Source organism: Neophocaena asiaeorientalis, unplaced genomic scaffold (assembly GCF_003031525.2).
Source record: "Neophocaena asiaeorientalis asiaeorientalis breed wild unplaced genomic scaffold, Neophocaena_asiaeorientalis_V1.1 scaffold472, whole genome shotgun sequence".
Lineage (NCBI taxonomy): Eukaryota > Metazoa > Chordata > Mammalia > Artiodactyla > Phocoenidae > Neophocaena > Neophocaena asiaeorientalis.
This window is the reverse complement of record NW_020174426.1, coordinates 715,030-723,897: the sequence shown is the minus strand read 5'-3', so window position 1 is coordinate 723,897 and position 8,868 is coordinate 715,030. Positions and strand designations below refer to the sequence as shown.

At 39.3% G+C, this 8,868-nt stretch overlaps 1 long non-coding RNA gene across 1 annotated transcript in view; it reads left to right on the top strand.

The window, feature by feature from the left end:
• The first annotated feature begins 3,102 nt into the window (after positions 1 to 3,102).
• LOC112407439 (uncharacterized) overlaps positions 3,103 to 8,868 on the top strand; it is a 163,676-nt gene continuing 157,910 nt past the window's right edge. The window contains exon 1 of the long non-coding RNA XR_003004742.1: positions 3,103 to 3,340. This is a non-coding gene — a long non-coding RNA (uncharacterized LOC112407439). The remainder of the gene's footprint in view (positions 3,341 to 8,868) is intronic.

The window sequence follows — 8,868 nt, the reverse complement described above, 5'->3', positions numbered from 1 at the left end:
TAGGTAAAACTATGTTACCATGCTCCAAATGATTCCCATTCATTAAAAAAAAATTGATTTTCCTTTTTAAGTAATTTTGTCATAAATAAAAATTATGTTAAAAAGCATTGAGAATATTTTAGAAGATATTCCATGTAACATAGCTTCCTTAGAGGTGATTTTTCTGAAATATGGTTTAGATTTAAAAATCTGGGTCTTCCCAAATAAAATGAATTTTCACTCATGGAAACCACATGTTTTTTAAAATACAAAGACGATTACTACTAGAAATGCCTTGGAGAGCATGTTGGTACTGAATGCTAGAAACTACAGAAGGAATGGGAATTTGAAGTATTTTCAAATCATCAGCTTCACTTTTTTCTAATCTCCCAAGTACTTGTAATCTGTCGTCAAGTTATAAAAAAATTGCCTCTGTTAAATGTTACCGAAGTATGAATCCATATTTAACTAGATTGGTGACCTTTGCTAGTTGTGATGTTGACTTCTGTAAACTATATTTTAGAGTATACTGTCTAGGTGCTATAATTTGTTGATTGTTTCATTCAGTTTCTGATTCAAAAGTGTTTTATTGCCAACTATCTACAAAGCACTCTTTTAGGTGCTATAAATATGATGACTTAATATGACTTAACTTAGCTTAATATGATGATTCTTTCCTCAGAAAGCTTATAGTCTATAATTGAGATAATGCTTATAAATAAATAACTGTAACACATGTAAAACAACAACAGTAAGAACTTTAAGATCAGTGCAGTCAACAGCTATGTGAGTTCAGAGAAGGGCAATAATGTAGTTCAAGGAGAATTTGAGATGGCTCACTCTGTGGAGAATGTTGCTTTTGACTGAACGTTAAAGGATATTTAAGAGTAGAGTATTGGGCTTCCCTGGTGGCGCAGTGGTTGAGAGTCCGCCTGCCGATGCAGGGGACATGGGTTCGTGCCCCGGTCCGGGAAGATCCCACATGCCGCGGGGCGGCTGGTCCCGTGAGCCATGGCCGCTGAGCCTGCGCGTCTGGAGCCTGTGCTCCGCAACGGGAGAGGCCACAACAGTGAGAGGCCCGCGTACCGCCAAAAAAAAAAAGAGTAGAGTATTTAGGGACAGTAGTGGCAAATTCTCCAGGCAAAAGAGAAAACAGAGATCCAAAAACTTGGTGCATGGACAGGGGATCATGTGTATTTCAACCCACATGAAGTGGAGAGTATAAAGGGGAAGAGGACTGGAAACTAAGTAGGGGTTGGACCGTGGATCCTTGAATATCTAGCTGAGTGTCTGAGTGTTCTTCAATACCAGTGGGAACCAGCAAGACATCTTGAGCGTGAGCAGTAATGTGTGATGTGAAATACAGTGAGGATGAACAGAAGGCAGAGGGAACTTAGGGTTCCTTTTGAGAGATAATGACGGCTTAAAGTAGGAGTGCCTATGCGGAGATACTGCACAGGTAGGTAAGAGAAGCATGGCAACATTTGTGATGTGGGGCAAAGAAAAGAGAGGACTTAAGTGTGACCCAAAGTTTTGAACTATCATCCTGTAAAATAACGAGGAATCCTAAATCAGAGTTCTCCCAGGCAGTCTTCCTTCCTGTCACCCCTCTTGGTATCTGTCTCCTCCAGACCTGTCTTGTAGAGCTGTCCTCCTGTTAAAAAGTAAGATAATAGTAGTCTACTTCTGGCTTGTTCAGTAAGTTGCAGTGAGGTAAGAATTATGTGGGACTTGCTCCTGCCAGCTTCAGGGATTGTTTGCCTCCGATAGTCACAGAACTCTAACTGGGTTGTGCCATCAAAGTCATCTTTAGTTACATGCCCTGGAAACAATGACCTGCTGGGATGCATAGCCCCTGCCTGCCTCACAGCATCAACACCATCACTTTCTCCACCCCCATCACTAATCTCCTGGTAGCTTCTGAAATACAGCAAGCCTCTTTCCCACATTGGGGCCTTTGCACATGCTCTTGCCTGAAACATCTTTCCCATCTGTTTCACATGTCTAGTGCTTTGCCTGTTTTTGGCCTTAGCTTAAATGTCATCCCCTCAAGAGGCCTTACCTGATCACTTTCTCTAAAGAAGGTCCCACCCGCTATTCTCTGAGCCCTTTGTTTCTTTCTTGCCTATTACTTATTACAACTTAGAATTATTTTATTTGCATGCTTACTCATTTTTTGCCTCCTTTCCTGACAGAACATAAAGTCTACGGTAACATAAACCATGTCTCTTTTCTTGATGACTGTATCCCTTGATGGCACCAAGAACTGTGTCTGGTACTCCATAGGAGACACTCGATAAGCAGCTGTTGAATTAATGAGTGAACTACCTATTCAGAATGCTCTATGTAACCTAACACTGTCATCATTTACCCTCAAATAATTGGATTAAATGTAAAGAGAGTAGCAACAAAAGCCTTCAAATTAACATATTCTTATTTAAAAGTATTCATATGATTCACATGGTGATATTTGGGAAGTAGAACATAAGTATTCTCCTTAAATTCCTGAATTTCCATAAGAGCTCTGTGGTGCCACACCGCATTACCATGATTTTCGGCCTTTTAAAAACTGAAATAGAACGGAGAATAGACTAGAAAATATCAGAGTGCATTGCATGTGGTAAGTGTAGTTTCAAGAAACTTTTTAGTGTGTATGTTGGAAGTCACAATATGAAACTATTTTTTACTGTGACTCCAAGTCAATATATGCTCTGGTATTTTCCACGTTATCCTAATCCCCAATCTGTCTGCTGTTATAGCTCTTCAGAGCCAGCATTGAATTGTCATTTTGCAGTGTTAGGATTGCCTGTGGCCTATTTGCAGTGGAAGCCTTCTCACAAATGCACTCAAATTCAATTTTTTTTAAAGTATTTTCTTATTGATCAGCATACCTTAACCTCTCTTATAATGCTCAGTCTCAAAAGAGAGTTCCCAGAGCCCCTTTCACTGCAGAGTGCTGGGCTGCTATTAAGTTAACCAGGAAAAAACCACTCAGGGTTGGACAGCAGTAAGATTTGCTGGTTTTGACATCAAGAATTTGGACAATGATTTGACACATAGTAGCTACATTTGCTAAAATGGAATTTATGTAACTCCTTTTCTCTTTTTTTCCTCTCTTTCTAAGCTGCCTGCCTTGTGCTTGGCTGTATGATTTTCCCTGATGGCTGGGATTCAGATGAAGTAAAACGGATGTGTGGAGAAAAGACAGACAAGTACACTCTTGGGGCTTGTTCAGTCCGCTGGGCTTACATCCTGGCTATCATTGGGATTTTGGATGCCCTCATCCTCTCGTTTCTGGCATTCGTGCTTGGTAACCGACAAGACAGCTTGATGGCAGAGGAACTGAAGGCAGAAAACAAAGGTAAGATTGCTTTGGGGAGCTCTTACCTGGACACCTCAAACACAAAAAATGACACTCTGCATTCTTTCCCGTCTGGTAGCAGTGCATCCCCTCTGGGTCTAATTTGCTGCATTTTAAAAAGTTGAAGTATAGTTGATTTACAGTGTTGTGTTAATTTCTGCTGTACAGCAAAGTGATTCAGTTATACATATATCTGCATTCTTTTTCATATTCTTTTCCGTTATGGTTTATTGCGGGATGTTGAATATAGTTCCCTGTGCTATACAGTAGGACCTTGTTTGCCAAGGGGGAGGAGGGTTGGGGGAAGATGGATTGGGAGTTTGGTACTAGCAGATACTGCATCTTTTAATGGTGTCTAGTTCACAGACTTTTCCCAGACTCAAGACATTTACACAATTAAAATAGTGTATTTTTATGTTTACCTTTCTGAGGCTCTCTGAGTCCATGGCTATGAAACAACAACTTTTTTGGGGGGTGGGTGTGGGGAGGCCCTACTTGGCCAAACAGCAAGTGCTTTCTCGCCACGTATTCAGCTATTTTCCAGCTTGAAATAAATGCCTGGGGAGGCTTTGAGAATCATCTATAAGCGTCTTTGTTAAACTGCTCACCATCAATATAGTTGAATTCAGACTCAACCTCTCAGAAAGAGGTAGAGATACTGACCACAAATAGTTACAGTTAGATATTTCAGTGTTTACCTAATTAGCTGAATTTTAAAATGTGTTATCTGGGTAATCAAAAGTCCTCAAATTTCTCTTCAAAAAGAAAATGCCTTCTGTAACACACACACAAACTAGGATAGAAAATAGGACATTGACTAGTGAATGACACATGAATAGTCTAGTGTGCCAGTAAGAGCTAGCAAGTCATTATTCAAGATAAATCTTTTAATTTTCTTTCCACATTTCTAAACCAATTTCTTGGGATAGAATTTTACTGTCTCTGTTTTGTTAAAGCCTTAGGTTCATTAAATTGTTTTGTCTTTATGTTATCTTTAATACTTTGGACTTGTATCAGCACCTTCAACTGAGTGGCTCCTTCTTCTAGCTTTTATTCCTAATTAAGAACTAAATCCATCTTTGAATTATGAAATTTAGTTTATTTCAAGTAGTATTTACTTGAAAAACTCTGCACTGCCTCAATATGCCTCAAATATAAGCATACATTAGTATCTACGTGAATGTCACATGTAATGATAGTGTAGCAAGCTTTATACTTAGAACATCACAATTTATGCTCATAAGCCGTGAACTATAAAGAGATGAATAGAGAAGTCCGGGAGAGGAGCAGTCACCCGCAAGCCCTTTATTCCTCTGATTTATAGACAGAATACATATTAGTTTACTTGGGTCTATCAAAAATATTTTAAACACAAAAATAATCCTTTCATAGGGGAATAGTGCTGAACTTCCTAAAAACATGACTACCTCCCTCTGAGTTGCCTTTTCTAGATGCTGATTACACTTATAAAGCATGTTGCAGGTTTAAAGTGCTTTCACATGCACTCATTAATTTGGTGCCCTTGGCTATTGTCTTTGTGTCTTGTTGGATGTACACAGACCGGTCTCTGTCCTGTTAACTTCACTTCAAATTTAATAGTAGAGATAGCTCAATATTAGAATAAATTACCTTTCCCTAGAGAATGAATTAAAGAAAACTACTTTGTTCTGCAAATGCTTGATTCTCACCACCACCCAGAATTCTATTTATTCACTGTACAATTCAAAGTTATATTGAGAACCTTTAACTTTCCAGATATCCTTTGACCACATAAAAGAAGAAGAAAATTCAGAAGAAAAAAATAACAAAGCCAGGAATGTTTTCACTTGGCCACTGAGAATTCTAACTCACAATCACACATATAACTGAGAATTCTCCTGAATTCATACTTCAGGATGGAACAGGCAGGATTATAGAAAAATAATCAACAGTTTCCAAGATGGGTCTTTTCTACCAGTTGATTCAGTTAAATGTGGATGTCTGATCCCTTCTGTCTAGGTCTTTATTAAAGAAAGCATCATTTTCTACTCAATGATATATTGGAAACACCTTGTAAAAGCATTAATGGGAAAGAAGATTAAAATAGGCCAATATAAGGTTTAGGGACTATCTGTGAATAATTTTTTCTGTGTTCATCATCTTCTCCATTTGAACGTATCATATTTGGATGTATTCTAGAGTTTCTTCCATCTGGTTCTAAAGGACTAAAATCAGTAGCAGTTCTTCTGTATCAAATCAGATAGATATAATAAAGCAGCAGAGAACACCAGGCCATATTGATGAAACATTTCAATTCTACCACATTTTTATTTCACAATTGAAATTCCTTTTCCTGGAACTCTGAGAATGTATCAACAGTTCTGTTACCCGGGCAGTTCTGATCCGTAAACAATAGGGTCTTGTAAAAATCAGAGCAAGGTTTTCTAAGCCTTGTATAAAATGTAATTAAACCTGCATGTTTCTGAGAAACGGTAGATTTACAGTTGTTGTAGAGAGTAGCCGTTATTGTTTGTTATTATTTAAACACTTGTTCATTGTTAAAACTTGCAAAAACTTAGGTTGTTTGAGGGAAAACCAATCAGTGGTTTGTTTTTATGTTTGTGTATGAACATAGTTTCACTAACCAGTAGTTTAATGGCTTTGAAGTGCATGCAGTAACCAAAACTAAATACATCATTGTTACCTTCTCTCAGATTTCACTTCCCTGAGGATCTGTAAGAATAAGTTGTAATTATGAAGTTGGTTTTATATAGGTACTTTGCATGGCTACGTTAATATAAATTTTCCCTTATTGAAACATTGTTTTTCACTATCAATTTTTTTTTTTTACTGATAAAACTAACGTGATGTCCTTTGATAGTTAAGGCCTCCTTTGGGTTCCAGGGCAATGCAGTGAAACAAGAGGCAAATCTAGCTCATGGAATTTTGGAAGATTTTATAAACTACGTGATGCCTTCTGGTATCATGGAAGCAGATAATACCATAACTCAAGCTTTGACACAGAAGAGGAAATAGGTTATGATATAGGTTATATCACCACACACACTGTAGTATCTTTTACAGTCTTCCAGTTTTATGGCCTGGCAATCATCCTAACAACCTACATCTTATAACAAGTAGCAGGACCATTATAGAAAGAATAAACCTGCAAATGTGGCATATGCCCCCAGTTCGAAGAAGTTTGTCCTGAAAGGTCTCATTATCATTTCTCCTTAATGTGGCTTTTGTAATCTAATAATACAATTGCCCTGTATATCTAGAAAAGCCACCAAATGAGTTCAGTACAATAAGATATTGCTTAGATCCATAAGTCTTTCCCAGCAACCACCCCAATGGTCAAAACAAGAATCACTGTTACAGCCTATATCAGAGAAGGGAAGGGAATGCAGCTCTAATTGTTGCCTTTACTCCACTTACAGAGTCTTAGGGTGAAAGGTGCTCCATAGGATGCTCCAGAGCCATAAATTAACTGTCACAAAGGTGCTATTCAAAGGGAAAACGGGGAGATCCACAGATGAACATCTCCACCTCTGTCTCTTAAGATAAATGTCCAATGAATTCACCTCGATCCCATTTTCATGTTCCCATACCACACCTCCCACAGCATTTCATAAGGTCCTCCTTTTCCAAGAGTGTAAATATAATTTGAAAGAGATCTAAGCTGAAATTTATCATAAATTGTGAAATGGCAAAATCTGAATAAAGGAGTTTTAACATTGTTTCACCAAACTGAAAGCAACAACTTTGATGATGCAAGTGTTGTCTTAGGGCAGACTTCTATAAGAGAGAAAGTTAATCATCTATGGCGCTCTGACAAACAAAAAAACAAACAAAAAACAGCTCCACTGAAAAACAAAGAGGAGTGAAAACTCTAAATATCCAACTAACTTTATACGGGAGTCGGCATATGCGAGAAAGCTCAACTGCATCCCCTGCATTTGGGGAGCCAGCCCTGCAGGCTGTGTGCTGTCCCTGGATCTGGGGCTAGTAGCAGACAGACAGGTGTTCACTCTTGTTTTGGGCGTTGGGCAGCATGATTTCTAAATGAGCCGACAACAGTCGGCATTTAACCTTGATATGCTGCTTAAGTGCATATTTTAACACACTGAACTGTGAAGTCAATTTCATTATGTAAAATTAAAGTTTCATCCAGATAAAAAGGATTTGAAATGAAAGCTTCATTTTCAGTTTCTTTCATTAATTGTGAAAGGATAAATAATTACATTTCCAAGAGCTCCTATGCCACAAATACCTCTTTCCTTGTCAGACACCATTCATAAAGAGGTCTGTTTCTGCGTTTATGTGTATGGTCTTTGGAATTGCTTATCAGATAATTGGGGCCTCTCCTGAGCAGTTTTAAAGTCACTTTGTCTTCTAGCACTTTAACTTCAAATGAGAAAGCATGATTATCCATCAAGAGGTGACTCCAGCTGCCACTTATTTATTAAGTGGTTTAAGCTCTTAAATGCTGTAATAGGGGGAGTTAGAATAAATTCATTTTACTTAAATAACTAATTGAGAAATGCTTCAAGATTTTGAGTTAAGGTACCATGCCGTGCCACAGCCTCATTGAGGGCGGCAGTGTGGTCTGTGGAAAGAGTGTGCACTGCCCAGAGCTGGTGTGATGTGACCCGAGGAGCCTTGCATTCATATCTTAATAGTCCCGGAATTCATCTTCCTTCTCTGTAAAATGCAGACTCACCTAAATGGCATCTGAGGTTTCTTCCAGCTGTAAAATATTCCAATTCAAGGGACACCTTCAGAGGCGTCCTTTAAGGATGTTCTGAGAGTCGTAATAGCTTCTACCCTCAGAGCAATGAATACACTAAAGGCTCTTTTAGGGACTTGTTAGCACTGCAGGGGTGACTAGGAGAAGGGAAGGATAAACGTCAAGGGGAGGGAGGTCCAGGATGCCTAGGTGTTTCTCCCTCAGCCGTGTACCTCCCTACTGAACCTGCTGTCACAGCCCCACTCGTGCACACCACCAAGAGGAGAATGAGTCAGATTTAGAAACTCTGTCCCATGCAGAGGAGGCTCCTTGCCCCACTAGATTCCCATACTATGTGATGTCCATGTGGACACCTGGACAGTGAACAAGGCCCCAGATCACAGACACAAACTTTTCTTCTGGCCTCAACTCTGGCACTGATTAGTCATGTGACTTTGAACAAGTCTCTTAACATCTCAGAGCCTCAGCTTCACTTTCTTTAAAATGGGAACGAGGGCTTCCCTGGTGGTGCAGTGGTTGAGAATCTGCCTGCCAATGCAGGGGACACGGGTTTGAGCCCTGATCTGGGAAGATCCCACATGTTGCGGAGGAACTAGGCTCGTGAGCCACAACTACTGAGCCTGCGCACCTGGAGCCTGTGCTCCACAACAAGAGAGGCCGCGATAGTGAGAGGCCCGCGCAACGCGATGAAGAGAGGCCCCCGCTTTCCGCAACTAGAGAAAGCCCTCGCACAGAAACGAAGACCCAACACAGCCAAAAATAAATAAATAAATATTAAAAAAAAAAAAAAAAAAAAAAA